The 18,501-nt window shown below is 41.9% G+C and overlaps 1 protein-coding gene and 1 pseudogene across 12 annotated transcripts in view; one reads left to right on the top strand and one right to left on the bottom strand.

Moving 5' to 3' along the window:
• Positions 1 to 18,501, bottom strand: part of FAM133A (family with sequence similarity 133 member A) — a 67,447-nt gene that overhangs the window by 32,154 nt on the left and 16,792 nt on the right. The window lies entirely within an intron of this gene.
• LOC308511738 (striatin-interacting protein 1-like) lies at positions 2,117 to 4,102 on the top strand (annotated as a pseudogene). Its single transcript has 2 exons — positions 2,117 to 3,506; positions 3,885 to 4,102. The product of its transcript is annotated as a striatin-interacting protein 1-like (transcript).

Below are 18,501 nucleotides of genomic sequence, written 5' to 3'. Positions count from 1 at the left end.
CAAAAACTTTATGCTCAATGAAAGAAGCTAAACACAATGAAACATATGGTATGATTACACTTATATGAAATGTACAGAACAGACAAATTTGTAAAGACAGAAAACCTAAGAGTATTTTTAAAGCTTGGGTGTAGGAGAAGGGATTAGCTGCTAATGGGCTCCAGAAAACTTTTTGGAATGATGAAAAATTTTTTAAACTGAACTGTGGGGTGATGGTTGCAGAATTCTATAAATTTAGTAAGATAACTGAATTATACACTAATAAGAGTGATTTTTATAGTATATACATTACAATTCAATAACTCTTTTTAAAAACACAAGGATATAGTAAGTGTAAGAGTTTTTTAAAGGCCTGTTTATACCTACTGTATGTATTAATTTTCATAATTTCTCCATATACACTAACACTCCTTACACACCAGACCTGACCACTCAGTCTATTTCCAGTTCTTATTTCATATATCCTGGTACCTGTTATACTACTCCCTGCAAAAGTTAACTAACTTCTCATCTCCACCTCTTAATAAGCTTTCCTTCTCAATTTTCCCATAACTATTAGCGGCACCTGTATCTGTTCTGCATTTCTCACTTCAGTATTGCTTTCAATTCCACTACCTTTATCACCACATTCAATGAGAAACCTAATCAAACCATTTTTTCTCCAAAATCTCTACTCAAGCATCTTAGCATGTATTGCTGATTTTAGATCCTTACATACAGATACTAAAGCAATCTTCCTCAAGTACTATTTTTTCACATCACTACTGTCCTTGAAAATCTGTAGCACTCTTAAGTATACATATGCATTTTTTCTTTCAAGCAAAATCACCTGATAAAAATATTTAACAAAAAGCAACCATGGAATATATCATGTACATGTAAGCATAGTTAATACATTGTTGATTATAACTACTGATATTTTAATGTGTATTTATACCCTTTACTAAAAAAAAAAAAAAAAAAAACTAAATTCATATACATACTATTTTGTAACCCGCTTTCATGACTAAAAACTATATTTTAATCTTCTAAGTCAAAAAATATTCATTACTGTGATTAGCAAATAAGTGTTCCTTTACGTAGACTGACTTTTATTTTATTAAACTATTTCTGTTCTCTGTTATATTTAATCCTAATTTTTAAATGGAATGTAATAAACAAAATAAACTAACAAGGTGGAAACAGACTCATGGATACAGAGAACAGACTAACAACTGTCAGAAGGGAGAGGGTTGGGGGCTGGGTGAGAAGGGTGAAGGGATTAAGCAAAGAAAAAAAAAAAGAGAAAAACTGGTGGACAGAGACAACAGTATGCTGATTGGCCAGAGGTAAAAGAAGGTCAAGGGGGGGATAAACGGTGATGGAAGAAGACTTGACTTGGGGGTGGTGAACACACAATAAAATATACAGATTATGTACTGTAGAATTGTATACCTGAAACCTATATAATTTTATTAATCAACTAGAGGCCTGGTGCACGAATTCATGCATGGGTGGGGTCCCTTGGCTGGCCAGCTAACAGAGCCAATTGGGGCTGCCTCGCCCAGTCCCAGTCAGGGATTGGGGCCAGCCCACTGGAGGGGCGGGGGAGGAGGGACCAGCCGGCTTGGGGGGTGGCAGGGGAATTTACTGTGGAAGGTTGGCCAGTCCGGGGAGGTTGACTGTGAGAGCGCACTGACCACCAGGGGGCAGCTCCTGCATTGAGTGTCTGTCCTCTGGTGGCCAGTGTGGGTCATAGCTACTGGCCATTCATCCAGTCGACTGGTCATAACGGTTGCTTAGGCATATATATATATATATATATATATATATATATATATATCACACCAATAGATTCAATTTAAAAAAGTGTTATCTTTCAAAGTCTTCCCCAACCCATATTCTCCAATACCATCTGTTATTCTTTCCTCAAGTGAACCCATTATCCCAGCAAGGCAATTGGTTTGTACCTCATATATATGTAGTTATCTCCTGCTTTTTATGTTTTTGTATACCCCTAGAACCCATATATAACATTTTCACATGATATTTTTATGTATTAATATGCTTACTTCTTTGGTGCTTCTTGCTTTTACTTTTCTTTCCTAAATTAGACTGACCTGGTGGAACAGCCAAGATGGAGGCCGAAGCTGGCAGCCCTGGCCCGCTGATCATCAACAACAAGCAGCCTCAGCCGCTGCCACTTCAGCCGCCCGCTATGGCGCAGCCACCCCCCGGGGCCCTGTGGCCCAGCTCGGGTCTGGGGCGGGGGGGTGCGGGGGGAGGAAAGGGGGGCAAAGCCAGAGAGTTCAACCGCAACCAGCGCAAACACTCGGAGGGCTATTCCGAGCCTCCGGACCTCGGGTTTGAGTGCTGACATGCACAAGTGGGCGGCCGAGCTCTCGGAGGGGCCAGAATTCCTGATGAACCGAAAGTGCTTCGAGGAGGACTTCTGCCTCCATGTGACCCCAACAAGAAGTGGGCCGAGCTGGGCACCAACCAGCCCCGGACGCACGCCATGAGGCTCCTGGAAGGCCTGCAAGTCACTGCCCGGGAGAAGAGACTCAAGGTGACCCGGGCCATTCTCTACGTGGCCCAGGGCACCTTCCGGGAGGGCGGAGGCGGAGGTGCCGTCCTGGATGCGCCACGAAGTCTTCCTGCTCCTGGAGGTGGGCACGTTCCATGCGCTGGTGCAGCTGCTTATCATGGAAATAGACAACAGCGCCGCCTGCGGAGGGTGGTGAGGAAGCGGGCCGTCTCCCTGGCTGACAGCACGGACCTCAGGGTCCTGTTCAACATCATGTACCTGATTGTGGAGACTGTTCACCAGGCGTGTGAGGGCGATAAGGCCGAGTGGAGGACCGTGCGCCAGACTCAGAGCCGAGCTGGGTTCCCCGCTGTACAACAACGAGTCATTCGCCATCGTGCTGTTTGGGTTGGCGACCAAATTTTGCAGTGGCCACGCCCCCACTTCCCCACGAAGAAAGCTCTCTTGCCGCTTTGGAAGACAGTACTGTGCACGCTGGGCGGCTTTGAGGAGCTGCAGAGCGTGAAGGCTGAGAGGCGCACCATGCTGGGCCTGCCCCGCTGCTGGGAGCAGCATCAAAGGGATCCGCAACACGAGGGCCACCTCGCTGCCCGCGTCTGCCTCCGACCTGATTGAGCAGCAGCAGAAACAGGGCGGTGGGAGCACAGGGCGCTGATGAAGCAGGACAACCTGGACGCCTCCAACAAGCTAGCAGGACCCCTACAAAGCCGATGACTCTCGAGAAGAGGAAGAAGAGAACGATGATGACAACAGCCTGGAGGGGGAGACTTCCCCTTTGAGCGGAACGAGGTGATGCCTCCCCCACTACAGCACCCCCAGACTGACAGGCTTACCTGCCCAAAGGGGCTCTCATGGCCGCCCAAGGTCAGAGAGAAGGACATTGAGATGTTCCTCGAGTCCAGCCGCAACAAATTCAGAGGTTACACTCTGGGCAGCAACATGAACACAGTGGTGGGGTTGCCCAGGCCAATCCACGAAAGCATCTCTCTCTCTCTCTCTCTCTCTCTCTCTCTCTCTCTCTCTCTCTCTCTCCCATTGTTTTGATGAATATGTAAGTTAAGTGAAGCTGTTGCTGTAGAGCAGTGGTGGCGAACCTATAACACGCGTGTCAGAGGTGACACGCGAACTCATTTCTTTGGTTGATTTTTCTTTGTTAAATGGCATTTAAATATATAAAATAAATATCAGAAAAAGAAATCTTTGTTTTACTATGGTTGCAAATATCAAAAAATTTCTATATGTGACATGACACCAGAGTTAAGTTAGGGTTTTTCAAAATGCTGACACACTGAGCTCCAAAGGTTCTCCATCACTGCCTAGGGCAACGATCTGGATGCCCCACCTTGGGACTTCCAAGCAGAGGAGTGTGCCCTCCGTGCCAACATTAAACGCTTCAATGCCTGGCGCTATGACCCGGCCCACAGCAACCCTGACTTCCTGTCTGTGGACAACTGCCTGCAGAGCATCCTGGGCCAGTGGGTGGACCTCCCTGAGGACTTCCAGATGAACTACGACCTCTGGTTAGAAAGGGAGGTTTTCTCCAAGCCCATTTCCTGGGAAGAGCTGCTGCAATGAGCCCCGGCTCCTGGAGGGGACCCAAGAGGAAAGGTGATGTGCCGCTCAGGGCTTGGCCTCCGTTGAACCCAGCATCCTGACTGGGAGCGTCATCTCTGCTTGCCACCCTCTCTCCATTCCTCCTGCCCTCCTCTCTGGGACATGGTTGGGTGCAGCTCATTTCTCACTCAGCCCAAGGCTGGGAAAATCTGGGATAGGCTGGGAACCCATCACATCTGAATTTCGGGGCTCACGCTGACTCTTCTTGAGACATGCAGATCCTTGACAGGCCAGCTTGCCAAGGAGGACACTTAGCATTGGGGCCAGGGCCAAAAAGTCAGAGTCCTGGTTTTGCTTTGGGGGTTTCTGATGTCATTCCAGCCTCCCACTGAGTTTCCTCCAGAAGCAGTTGGAGGCTCCTGCTGCTCCCTTAGCACTGGGTTGGGACGGGGTGGGGTGGAAAGAGAAGCTTCCCTTAGCCAGAGGTGTCCTCTCCCTCTTGATCTGCAAGGGCCTGTAAATACCTATATATAAACCTGTGTGTGTTCTCTTATGTCACGTTGGGGTTTTTAATGTGTTTGTGTATTCTGTATTCATTAAAAGGAAGTAAAAGTAAAAAAAAAAAAAATAGACTGACCTACATCAAAGGTAACTCTCAAGGTTTTTTCTGTACTTTTAAAATAATTATCACAATGCAGATTATACAGTAGGTAAGCATTAAATGAATGTTTATTTGGATTAATAACATTTCTTGCATTCATTTTTATAAACTTATGAGCACCTAATATGTGCATAACACTGGACATGCCATCAAGGAAACAGAAATATATGATACATGATCTACCTTCTTAAGGAGTTTATAATCTAGCTGGGATAAATAAGTAAGGCTAATGAAGGGTTAAGAGATATAAGACTACCATTTCCAAAAGCAATCTATGATTAAAAGAAAATGAGAAATCAGGAAATTAGTGATTCAGGGATCAAAAAAGAAAAAAAAAAGAGCTAAACTGAGCCTTAGAAGAGATAAGTAAAATATGAAAAAGTGAGAGAGGCTAAGAGCCTCTAAGGCAGGGAAAGTGTGCGGAGTGAGAAGGGCAGATATGAGAATTCAGGGTTTATATAGAGAATGTGTTAAATTTAAAAAGATAGGTTGAGACCAAGTGAATGGTGATGAATGCCTGATTAAATTGCCCAGATTTCATCCTGCTAAAATAGCCATTTACTGAGTATCTACTACGTGACTGGTGGCTTACATACATATAGGGCATTTTCTGGATATTATGCATCCATTTCCTCATTCTCATGGCACTCTGCTTTTCTCTTGAGAAGAGACCAATGGGACTGTAACTAGAGGCCTTACCTTCTATAGTGAGGGGCAAGCAATCAAACTGAAAATGATTAATCTCAGTTCCCGTTTATCTCATCCTTAACATCATTATTAGACTATTCTGGCCATGAAGCCCTTGCTGTACTTACTGCTTCCTAGGTATCCAGAGACACTTCAGATCTTGCCTGTTTCCAGACCTGGCTCACTAGTGTCCCTCAGATTCTGTGAGACTCTTATTTTTCCAATAAATTAAATTTTGAGTAAGATAGCCAGAGTTGATTTATATTGCTTACAACTAAAGAGTCTTAATTGATATAGTTATATTTTATTTTCCACATGTTATCAATAAGGAAGCTGTGGATAAGTGATATTAAGAAAATTTCCAAGTACATACAACCAGCAAGTGGCAAATGTAGGTATGTTTGACTCTAAAATCTAAGTGCTATAAAATTACTTACCAAAGGCTGCATGGCATGACCAAGATTCACTTAAAAGCTGGTCTTTTGGTCCCTAAACCATTCTGCCTTTTAACAAGGATTCACTGCAGATTTTTTAAAAATATATTTTTATTGATTTCAGAGAGGAAGGGAAAAGGAGAGAGAGATAGAAACATCAATGATGAGAGAGAATCATTGATTGGCTGCCTCCTTCACGTCCCCTACTGGGGATCAAGCCCGCAACCCAGGCATATGCCCTTGACCGGAATCAAACCCGAGACCCTTCAGTCTGCAGGCTGACGCCCTATCAACTTAGCCAAGCCGGCTAGGGCTCACTGTAGGTTTTTACGAAGTGTATGACATGATCAAAATACTAGCATGTTAGAAAGGTTGATTTCAAAGCAAAATGCTAGGTTGGAAGGGGAGCAAGAGAGCTTAAGGTAAAAGATAAGTGAAGAGGAGGAGGTATATAATTCAAATGGGAAATGACTGTGACCTGAAATAGTGAAATGATAGGACAGATGCAAGAAGGGAACATTTATTACAATACTTTATCAGTTGTGATAGCCATCTGTCTGAAATGTGCACTCCATTTTTTTACTATTTTTATAATAACTTCAGTCCATTGATTTCAAATTACAGTTCAGTAAGCATATGACTTTTACTGGATTAAACAAAATCTCTTAGTAAGCATATAGTAAGCTTCTAAGCAAATGTACATCATTTGCAACTAAATTATGCACACATAATTTGCAGAAAAATGAATTTGCCTAGAGTTTTTATAATCAAGCAACATATTATGGCTTAACATTTCTTCAAATTATTATAAAAGCATGAAAAAAAGTAATATCAGAAAATCTAAGTACATATTTCTAGGATTGGTCTAAGGTTTTCCAACAAAGATAAAAATAAACTTTACAGAAGAATGGTTGGTCCACTCACTATCTTCATTTTCCAGGCAACATAAGCTTCTAGAAGCAAGCCATTTTCTCTATTAACAATAGCTGTACAACAAGTATGTCAAACTCCTGGCCCACAGGCCGCATGCGGCCCACAACTAATATTTTTGCTGCCGAGCCACTATAACGGTATATAAGAAACATTTTAATAAAAATTTTGTGACTTAATTTTTACAATATCCTGTTATACATGATTATTAATAATGAACTACAACATTCGTTAATGACTGATTGCTATAATCGTGTTTCATTCATTTCCCTTACACACCTTATGTGCAGGCGCACCATTTCTCTCCACTAATACTAGCAGCGAACATTTTAGCAGCTGATTGCCACCTTATTAGTCTTGTACTGACTTGTTTGGTGTGCAAAACAGGAAACATTTCACTTTCGGAGGACAAGAAAAATGGGTTTATTTGCGTTATGCTTATTAATTTGTGCAGTTATTCAGTGTCTGGTAAGTTAATGTTCAAGAAAAAAATATTAATTTTTATGAAAATGTTCTGTTATTTTATGTTAATGATGACTCATTTATTTCAGCCCTTTGTATTCAGCATGTCTCTATCAAAATAAACCTACATTTCTATGAAAATCAAAGCTTTTGTGTTTTTGCAGTCCACATAAACTTAAACCTTGTTTATTTGTCCCATGTTAGCCTTTGAGTTTGACATGCTTGCTGTACAATATCATAAATAACATTGTAATAACTATGTACAGTTTCAGGTAACAGACTTACTGGGGTGATAATTTCATAAGTTATAAAAATAAGCACTATGCTGTGCACTTGGAACTAACATAACATTGTATGTCAACTGTAGTTGAAAATTTTAAAAAGAAATTTAAAAAGCAAAACAAGAAAAGGTAAAAACAGCTGCACAAGTTAATAGCAAAAATAATATGAGTTTCAAAATAAGAGGAAGGGAAACAATTTGAACGAAAAAAATTAAAATAATTAGATTGCAATTATTATCAGTGTTGTCTCTGATAATGTTTTAATGTACCAACAAAATACTATGTTTGGAAAATAACAACTTTGTATAAAGTCTTCAAATAGCAACCAGAAGAAAGCTATTTGGCTGGCAAATGGTACATTTTGTAAGGTACCAGTGTATGCTGATACCTTTGACCAGGCTTTGTGAGTGCTGCTGAAGCAAAAGATAGTTCCTACTTTGCAGAAGGGGTAATTGAGACAGTACTCAAGCTCTCTGTTAAACTTTGTTGGACTAAATAAGAACCCAAATTTTGGACAAACAATGTTATTCATTGTTGCCTTATTTTTCCCCCTTTTTTAGTTCTAAACATAATGCATGCCTATCTATGGTTTAAAAATTCAAGAAATGCTTCAGAACAGAAAATAAAAAGTTAAAGCATTTCCTTCAATCTAATTCCATTAGTTTGGTATGTATATTTTCAGACATTTTTCTATGAATGTGAATACACATACCCATGCACATCCCCTGTATGCAATCATTCTCTTTTAAAAAATATATATTTTTTTATTGATTTCAGAGAGGAAGGGAGAAGGAGACAGAGATAAAAGCATCAATGATGAAAGGGAATCATTGATTGGTTGCCTCCCACACATTCCCTGCTGGGGATCAAGCCTGCAACCCGATCATGTGCCCTTGATTGGAATCAAAACTGGGACCCTTCAATCCGCATGCTGTCGCTCTATCCACTGAGCAAATCTGGCTAGGGCTGCAACCATACTTTTTATATAGATGAGATTATACTGAAGATACTGTTCACAACTTGCCCTTTTTTGAGATAAAAACCTTTTATTGAAAAATAAAAGAAAAAATTTACCTTACATAACATATTAATTCCAGTTTAACTTAATAAATTATTTTTATCATTATTTATTTTCAATTATAGTTGACATACATTATTATATTAGTTTTAGTTGTACACCCCAGTAATTAGACATTACATACCTCACTAAGTGATCATCCTGATAAATCTCGCACCCATTTGACACCATAGTCAATAATTATTGACTATATCCCCTATGCTGTACTTTACATACTCATGACTATTCTGTAACAACCAATTTGTACTTCTTAATTCCTTCACTTTTTTTGCCCACCCTCCTAACCCTTCTCCCATCTGGCAACTGTCAAAAGATCCTTTATATCTATGATTCTGTTTCTGTTCTGCTTATTCATTTATTTTGATTTTTAGATTCAATTGTTGATAGGTATGTATTTGTTGCCATTTTATTGTTCCTATTTTTCTCCTCCTCCTCCTCCTCCTCCTCCTCCTCCTCCTCCTCCTCCTCCTCCTCCTCCTCCTTTTCCTTCTTCCTCTTCTTAAAGAATAGCCTCCAACATTTCATATAATACTGGTTTGGTGGTAATGAACTCCTTTAGTTTCTCTTGTCTGGAAAGCTCATTATTTGTCCTTCAGTTCTAAATGATAGCTTTGTTGTATAGAGTAATCTTGGTTGTATATCCTTCATTTTCATCACTTTTAATATTTCTTGCCAATCCCTTCTGGCCTGCAAAGTTTCTTTTGAGAAATCAGCTGACAGTCTCTGGGAGCTCCCTTGTAGGTGCTGCTTGTCTCTTGCTGCTTTTAAGATTCTTTAATATTTTGCATTTTAATTCTGATGTGTCTTGGTATGGGCCTCTTTGGGTTCATCTTGTTTTAGACTCTCTGTGCTTCCTGGGCTTGTATGTCTATTTCCTTCTCCAAGTTAGGAAAGTTTTCTGTCATTCTTTTTTCGAATAGATTTTCAATTTCTTGCTCTTTTTCTTCTCCTTCTGGAACCCCTATGATGTGAATGATGGTACACTTGAAGTTGTCCCAGAGGCTACTTACACTTTCCTCATTTTCTTTTTGATTATTTTTTTTTTTCTTTTTGCTGCTCTTTTGATTGGGTGTTTTTTGTTTCCTTATATTCCAAATTGCTGATTTGATTATCACCTTCATCTACTCTACTGTTGATTCCCTGTAAATTAGTCATCATTTCAATTAGTGTACTCTTCATTTCTGACTGTTTTTGTTTTTTTTCTGCTGTTGAAGTTCTCACTAAGTTCTTTGAGCATCTTTATAACCAATGTTTTTAACTCTGCATCTAGTAGATTGCTTGTCTCCATTTTTTTTTTTTAGTTCTTTTTCTGGCATTTTTTTTCCCTTCCTGTTCTTTCATTTGTGCCATGTTTATTTGTCTCCTCATTTTGGCAACCTCCCTGTGTTTGTTTCTATGAATTAGATAGAGCTGCTGACTCTCCCAGGTTTAGTAGAATGGCCTAATGGAATAGGTGTTCTGTAGGGTCCAGTGGCACAGCCTCCCCAATCACCCAAGCTGGGTATGTGAGATGTGCCAACTGTGTGGGCTATACACCTTCCTGTTGTAGTTGAGTTTTTACTGCTGTTGGCATGTCAATGGGAATGATTTACCCAGGCTTATCAGATGCAAGGACTGGCTGTGACCACTATCCACAACCTCCAACCACTGTGGAGGGTCAGCTGTGAGGGCCCCCTCCCCAAAGCAGGATTTATGTCAGCAAGGCTCCATTGCCTGCTGAGTCCACCCTTTGAATGTTTTGCTTGTGGAGGTGGTTGGGTCATGGTGTTTTGATTTGGTCTGAAGCTGTCCACTTGGTGCACTGGCTCTGGGGCCTCCCAGAAGGTGCAAGACAAGGTCAGCAGCCCTCTGTGTTCTGCCCAGGATCATCCAGCATAAATTATAAAACAATCTGCAGATGGCTGCTAATTGTATTAGGCTTGGAGGTGCCAGAACAGGTGAAGCTGTGAGCCAAGGCCAACTGTTAGTTCCAGGCCTGGAGCCATTCAGTAACAGGTATGGGGCTTTCTGAGGCCAGATGCTGCTTGTTTGAGATATTTTTGGAAAATCTAAAGCAGGAGCAAAGGCAGGTCACTCATATGGAAAAGCCACTGGAAAGGGCTTCAGTGTGCTCAAAAGTTGGGTGGGGCTGGACCTCAGGGAATTACCAAGGTGGGGCAAACAGTGTGAGCCAGGTTTGGTGGAGTCTCAGATATGGCACCCATCATTGTTCCTTCATCAAAGGACTAATGCCTCTGCTAGCACTTCTGTCTGTGAGAGAGCTGCTCCTCCAGTTCTTGCCCTGATGCCAAACAATTCAGTTCCTCCCTATATGTCTCTATTGCGTTTTAAGCCTCTGCTCTCATGCTGGAGCTCAGATGGAGTGAGCCCAAGTAAGTCCATGAGCAGACCCTTTAAGAGGAACTGCCTGGCACTCCAGCAGCCTCCATCTTCCTCAGCCTCAATCCCTGCTACTTTTTACAGCTAGAAGCTATGGCTACTTTCTTCCTGGCACTGGAACCCTGGGCTGGAGTGCTGGAACCACTTACTCCTCAGGGAAGGCCTCCAAACCCAAGATATCCCTCCTGATTTTTATCTGCCACATGTATGCATGGGACCAGCCATTCCTTGTCTCTGTCTCTGCCACTCCTACCAGTCTCAATGTGGCTTCTTTAAATCCATAGTTGTAGGACCTCCATTCAGCATGATTTCAGGTGGTTATGAATGATGGTTGTTCTATAGTTTAGCAGTATCTTAACCAGAAGTCCACAACTTACCTTTTCCATTTGACACTCTACTGTAGAGAGCCTTTTTAAATAGTGAGAACCACTCTTTTGTTTTCAGTTACTCTGGCAGATGTGTTCTCAAGCTCTGATTTATGGCATTTTTCAAATACTTAAATGATTCAATAAATGTTGGGTTGTTTTTTTTTTGGGGGGGGGGTACACACACAACATCTTGGCTTTCTGAGAGAAAAAAATAAATCTTTCAAATAATAAATAAATAAGGGAATTTGTTTTTTAATATCCTAAAAGAAAATGCAATGTGACATGTAAATGATGCTTAATTCAAACAACAAGGTTCTGTTAACAAAAACTTAAGCACTCTCAGTAGCCTTTTGAAAAATTATATTGGCTTTAGAGAGAAAGGAAGGGAGAGGGAGATGGAGAGAAAGATTGATCGGCTGCCTCCTATGCACGCCCTACTGAGGATCAAGCATTTATCCTGGGCATGTGCCCTGACCGAGAATCAAATCAGTGACTGCTTAGTTCATGGGCTGATGCTCAACCATTGAGCCACACTGGCAGTTTGAGGTATTAACTTTTAATTAACTCCATATTAACTCTTAATATGAGACTTTCCCTCTTTTTTTAAATTAAATCTTTATTGTTCATATTATTACAATTGTTCCTCTTTTTCCCCCCCATAGCTCCCCTCCACCCGGTTCCCACCCCACCCTCTGCCCTTACCCGCCCCACTGTCCTCATCCATAGGTGTACCATTTATTTCCAGTCTCTTCCAGAACCCCCAAACCCCTTTCCCCCTGAGAACTGTCAGTCCACTCCCTTTCTATGCCCCTGATTCTATTATATTCACCAGTTTATTCTGTTCATCAGATTATTTATTCACTTGATTTTTAGATTCACTTATTGATAGATATGTATTTGTTGTTCATAATTTTTATCTCTACCTTTTTCTTCTTCTTCCTCTTCTTAAAGGATACCTATCAGCATTTCATATAATACTGGTTTGGTGGTGATGAACTCCTTTAGCTTTTTCTTATCTGTGAAGCTCTGTATCTGACCTTCAATTCTGAATGATAGCTTTGCTGGGGAAAGTAATCTTGGTTGTAGGTTCTTGCTATTCATCACTTTGAATATTTCTTGCCACTCCCTTCTGGCCTGCATAGTTTCTATTGAGAAATCAGCTGACAATATTATGGGAACTCCCTTGCAGGTAACTAACTGTTTTTCTCTTGCTGCTTTTAAGATTCTCTCTTTGACTTTGGCTTTTGGCATTTTAATTATGATGTGTCTTGGTGTGGTCCCTTTGGATTCCTTTTGTTTGGGGTTCTCCGGGCTTCCTGGACTTGTAAGTCTATTTCTTTCACCAGGTAGGGGAAGTTTTCTGTCATTATTTCTTCAAATAAGTTTTCAATATCTTGCTCTCTCTCTTCTTCTGGAACCTCCATAATTCGGATGTTGGTACACTTGAAGTTGTCCCAGAAGCTCCTTACACTATCTTCATATTTTTGGATTCTTTTTTCTTTTTGTTTTTCCGGTTGGGTGTTTTATGCTTCTTTGTATTACAAATCTTTGACTTGATTATTGGAATCCTCTAGTCTGCTGTTGGATCTCTGTATAATATTCTTTATTTCAGTCAGTGTATGCTTAATTTCTAGTTGGTCCTTTTTCATATCCTCAAGGGTCTCACTAAATTTATCGGCGGTTTCTAGAAAATTCTTGACAAACCTTATAACCGTGATTTTGAACTCTATATCTAGTAGTTTGCTTTCCTCCATTTCTGTCATTTGTGACCTGTTTCTTTGTCTCTGCATTTTGACTGCTTCCCTGTGTTTATAGAGTGGCTTTGTGTGCTAAGTGTACTACAGGGCCCAGTGGCTCAGCCTCCCCAATTACCTGAGGTGGACACTCTTGGTGCACCCCTTTGTGGGCTTTGTGCAGAGTCTTGTTGTAGTTAAGCCTTGATTGTTGTAGGTATCACTGGGAGGAATTGACCTCCAGGCCAATTGGCTGTGAGAATCAGCTGTGTCTACGGTGGGAGAACTTCTGTGTTGGAGACACCCTTCTGGGGCAAGACTTGCTTCAGTGGGGCTTTGGTGCTCACTGAGTCTGCCCCCTGAGTGTGTCCCTTATGTATCTGAGGAGTTGTAATCTGGATGGTCCCACTCTGACCACTGGGTACACTCTCTTGGATCTCTAAGGAGGTGCTAATTTAGCCTCTGCCTGAGGCTACCCAGCAGGAGCTACGGAGAGAACTGCAGATTCCTCTTCCTTGTTTGGGGTTTGGAGGTGCCCAGATGAAGCCCAGTTGTGAAGCAATGCAAATTGCTGTGGGGCCTTGGGCCTTCTTTTGGATGTTCTGGATCTCTCTGAGACTGCAAAGGGCCAGGCCATTCATATGCAAAAGCCTTTGCTCACAGCTTGGGTGGGGTGGAGTCTCAGGGAATCAAAGGGTGGAGCAAACAGCTATGGCTGATCCTCAGCCCTTCCAAAAGAGGCCCCGGGTCTCAGTGTCCCACGGTAATCACCTTAAGCACCTCTGAGAGAAAGCCACCCTCGAGTTCTGCCCGATGCCAGACAGTTCATTTTCTCCCCGTATGAGTCTGGGTCCCTAGAGACTTGCCCAGAACTGGACTTCAGAGCAGTCGGGAGCTTGAGACTCCCTCCTAATTGAAAACGACAACCACGTCCTCAGTTGCCAGCCCTTTCCGCTGTGCCTCCGTACCTCTGCACTTTACTTCTGCACCTCCTCTGAGTCTAGACCTTCCCTCTTAAATTTTAAGTGCACAATACATTATTGCTGAGTAAAAGTACAAGGTTTTACAATAGATCTCTAGTGCTTAGTCATGTTACTTAGCTGAAAGTTTCTGAGTATCCATTTTTATGATATTTGAGTATAATTTATTGAATGGAGGTGCCCTGATATTTTGATATATATTTTCCTTTAAAAGCTTTTATTTTTAAAGCAAGTTTCAGGTATGTATTTTCTAGAAATCTTGTCTTATGAAAGAAAATAGAGCTGTTCCTTGGTATCTATAGGAGATTAGTTCCATCCCCTTTTCTCCCTGAGCATACCCAAATCCAGATGCTCAAGTCCCTTAATAAAATGGCATCATATTTTCACATAGCCTACATCTGCATATTGGCTATAAGCAGGATATGCCTACATGTCACTTCATTCATGGATTCAGCATAGTGCTCAGCTTGTGACAAATTCAAGTTTGCTGTTTGTAATTTTCTGGGATTTTTTTTCCAAGTATTTTTGATCCATGGTTAGTTGAATCTGTAGATGCAGAATGCACAGATATGGAGGCCTGACTGCATTAGTGAAAGAGAAGAGTTAAGTAAACAGATAATTTCATGTTAAATATGGATCTTCAGCCCTAACCGGTTTGGCTCAGTGGATAGAGCATAGGTCTGTGGACTGAAGGGTCCCAGGTTTGATTCCAGTCAAGGGTATATACTTTGGTTGCAGGCACATCCCCAGTAGGGGGTGTGCAGGAGGCAGCTGATCAATGTTTCTCTCTCATCGATGTTTCTAACTTTCTATCCCTCTCCCTTCCTCTCTGTAAAAAATCAATAAAAAAATAAGAAAAAAAATATGGATCTTCATTAGATTCCAGAATTTTTCTTCTGAGGACTCTGCGTAGGTTAATAAAGTGTGTGAGGTGCTCCTTTTAAGAAGTTGGTTGCTAAAACACTAATTCTTTAAATACTGAAAATTTAGTAAACTAATATAATTTGCTGCATGGAAGTTATGCACCAGTACATTTGGCATAATTAGGGGACAATTGTTAAATAAAATAGGATATAATTAAAGGCTAAAAGTGGTTTTTATTTTAGCAGTAAGTAAAACAGTCCTACTCTCAGGAAGTCAGAAGTTCATTAGTTCAAGAAGTTAGTTTATTAATACTAAGTATGTTCTTGTGCATCACATTACTCTATGCAAGGATGGAGGGCTAGAGAGAAGAAAATATTTCAGTCCCTTCCCTAGGAAATTAAGCAAAAATACTTAGAAAAATAAGGTGTTTGTGTACAGATAATAAATGACCAATGTGGCTCTGTTATATTTATTTTAAAAACACAGAGAAATGTAATGTAGCCCAATTAGATAAGACTTGAAGGAAATTAAGGGTTAAATAACTAAATTCCATTGGGTATGCATTCTTGCAGAAGATAAATTTAGTAAGAAAGTTAGAATTTCCTGAACACTCACCATGTTCTAAGCATTTTACATGTATTGTGTTATTTAAAGCTCACCATGTCTCTATGAAGTAGGTACTATTATTATCCTCATTTTACAGATGACAAAACCGAGGCAAAGAGAGTTGAGAAATTTTCTCAAAGTCACCAAAGCATGAAACACACAGCTTATACCCTGGGTAGTGTCGCTCAGTGGTTGGGAATAGTCCCAAGCACCAAAAAGTTGCCAGTTGGATTCCTGGTCAGGGCACATGCCTGGGTTTTGAGTTCAATCTCCAGTAGGGGGCGTACAGGACGTAACCAATCGATGTTTTGCTCTCACATTGATGTTTGTCTCTCTCCTTTTCCCTACCTCTCTCTCTAAAAATTAATATTTTTAAAAAACACTCAACTTATATACATAGGAGTGATTCCAGAGAGTGCAGCATCACTAATATTTGGGGATTACAGTAGGGATATAAGTGTTTTCTGGAAGAGTTTTCAAAGAACTATGTATAACATATAGTAGAAGCCAGAGAACAATTTGTACAGAGAACAATTTGGAGGCTGTTGCAAGTACATTGGCCACTTAGTTGAATAACTGATGCAATTCTGTGTCATTTTTTACCTTTTTTTCAGACAAGGCTAGACACGTTCTCATGACATCAGATAATTAAATTGTGTTGATTAGAGCACTTGGTCACTTTTAAACAGATAATTCTTAATAAGTCATTTAGATATACAAACATTGGTCATTAAAGAAGACAGATAAACCTGCTCAATATTAAAAGTAATGAATCTGGCCCTAGATGGTTTGGCTCAGTGGATTGAGCGTAGCCTGCGGATTGAGGGGTCCTGGGTTTGATTCCAGTCAAGGGCACATGCCCATGTTGTGGGCTCAACCCCCAGTGTGGAGCGTGCAAGAGGCAGCCAGTCAATGATACCCTCTCATCATTGAGGTTTTTTATCTCTCTCTCCCTCTCCTTTCCTCTCTGAAATTAATAAAAATATATTTTTAAAAAAGTAATAACTGTGGTATTATTGCCATTTGCAGCAGCATGGATGGAACTGGAGAGCATTATGCTAAGTGAAATAAGCCAGTCAGAGAAAGATAAATACCACATGATCTCACTCATTTGTGGATTATAGAGAACAACATAGACTGATGAACAGGGACAGATTCAAAGACAGAGAAACAGCGATCAGACTATCAATTCCCAGAGGGAAAGTAGGGGAGGGAGGGGGTAAGGGGGAGAGATCAACCAAAGGACTTGTATGCATGCATATAAGCCAAACCAATGGACATGAACAACAGGGGGATGAGAGCATGGGTTGGGGTGGGTGGGGAGGCTGGGGGTTAATGGTAAATGAGGACACATTTATAATACCTTAACCAATAAAGAAATAAAAAATAAAAGTAATGAATCTGGAGAACTCACAGATCCATTTCTTGTTCTTACTCTGTATTAAGCAGATTTTCTGATGATAACTAAAACAGCAATGAGTTCACTAGACATCCTGCTTATTCACTTGTAGTCAGTCATGATACAATTTCCTTACTTCTCTTTCATTGCTGAGTTAAGATAACTGAAGTTTTAACTATCTTTACCTTGAAACAATTCATACTAGATTTGCTGAAGTATCAGTCTTTACTACATGCTAAGCTTATATTTTAACTAGAGGCCCGGTGCACAAAAATTTGTGCACTCGGGGGGGAGGGGTCCCTTCAGCCCTGCCTGTGCCCATTTGCAGTCCAGGACCCCTTGGAGGATGTCCACCTGTTGACTTAGGCCCACTCCCTGGGAGATCAGGCTTAAACTTGCAGTCAGACATCCTTCTGGCAGCCAGAGAGCCCTCGGGAGATGTCCGACTAAAGGCTTAGGCCCCCAAGGGATCAGGTCTAAACCGTTAGTTGGACATTCTTAGTGCTGCCACGGAGGTGGGAGAGGCTCCTGCCACCATCACTGCACTGGCCAGCCATGAGCCAGCTTCTGACTGAGTGGCACTCCCTATATGGAAGTGCACTGACCACCAGAGGGCAGCTCCTGCATTGAGCATCGCCCCCTGGTGGCCAGTGCACATCATAGCAACCGGTCATTCTGCCGTTCAGTCAATTTGCACATTAGCCTTTTATTATTATTATTATTATTATTATTATTATTATTATTATTAGAGGCCCGGTGCACAAAATATGTGCACTGGGGATGGGTTGGGGGTCCCTTAGCCCAGCCTGTGCCCTCTCACAGTCCGGGTCCCCTCCCTCCTTACTGCCCACCTGCTTACTGCTTCCTACCGTTCGGCTTGCTGCTCCTTAGTGCTGCCGTGAAGGCCTTCAGTCTGCTGGGTGCCAGGCCTGCAGGTTTGTGTCTCTGATCCCCCCAGCAGCCCCAGCACCTTGATGGTGGGGCTTGAGGCTGCTGGGTGCTGGGGCTGCGGATCTGTGTCTTCGATCAGGGCCCCAGCATCCTCAGCACCGAGGTAGTGTGGCTTGGGGCTGCTGGGTACCGGGCCTGCTGGTTTGTGTCTCTGATCAAGCCCCCAGAAGCCCCAGCACCACCTCAGCGGGGCTTGGGGCTGCTGGGTACCGGGCTCCCCTGCGTGTTTGTGTCTCTAATCCAGCCCCCAGGAGCCCCAGCAGCCCCAGCACCACCTAAATAACTTAAGGGAAAGTTTATTTAGTCTTCTTTTAAAAGCCATCTAGTTTAAAAATGAGTTGCAGTTAAGAGAGAACAAAGAACATGGTACCTAAGAGTGAGAGAGACAGACAGAGGAGAGGCTGGGCACTGGTCAGGGGCTGACATGCCAACTGTTCTCCACCTGGGGAATGATGTAAAATCGGTTTCTTTAGTTTTCTGCTCAGTGGTCTTCTCCAGCGAGGGGAGTGGCATCTGCTCGCTTCTCCCTGGGGCCTGGCTTGGTGATCGCCTTGGGGTCTGGCTGTCCTCCAGCGGGCTCGGTATGGGCCTGCCTGCTCCACCTGGC

Source organism: Myotis nattereri (assembly GCF_964212035.1).
Source record: "Myotis nattereri genome assembly, chromosome: X".
Lineage (NCBI taxonomy): Eukaryota > Metazoa > Chordata > Mammalia > Chiroptera > Vespertilionidae > Myotis > Myotis nattereri.
The sequence above is the reverse complement of the archived record's forward strand: the minus strand, read 5'-3'. Positions and strand labels throughout refer to the sequence as shown.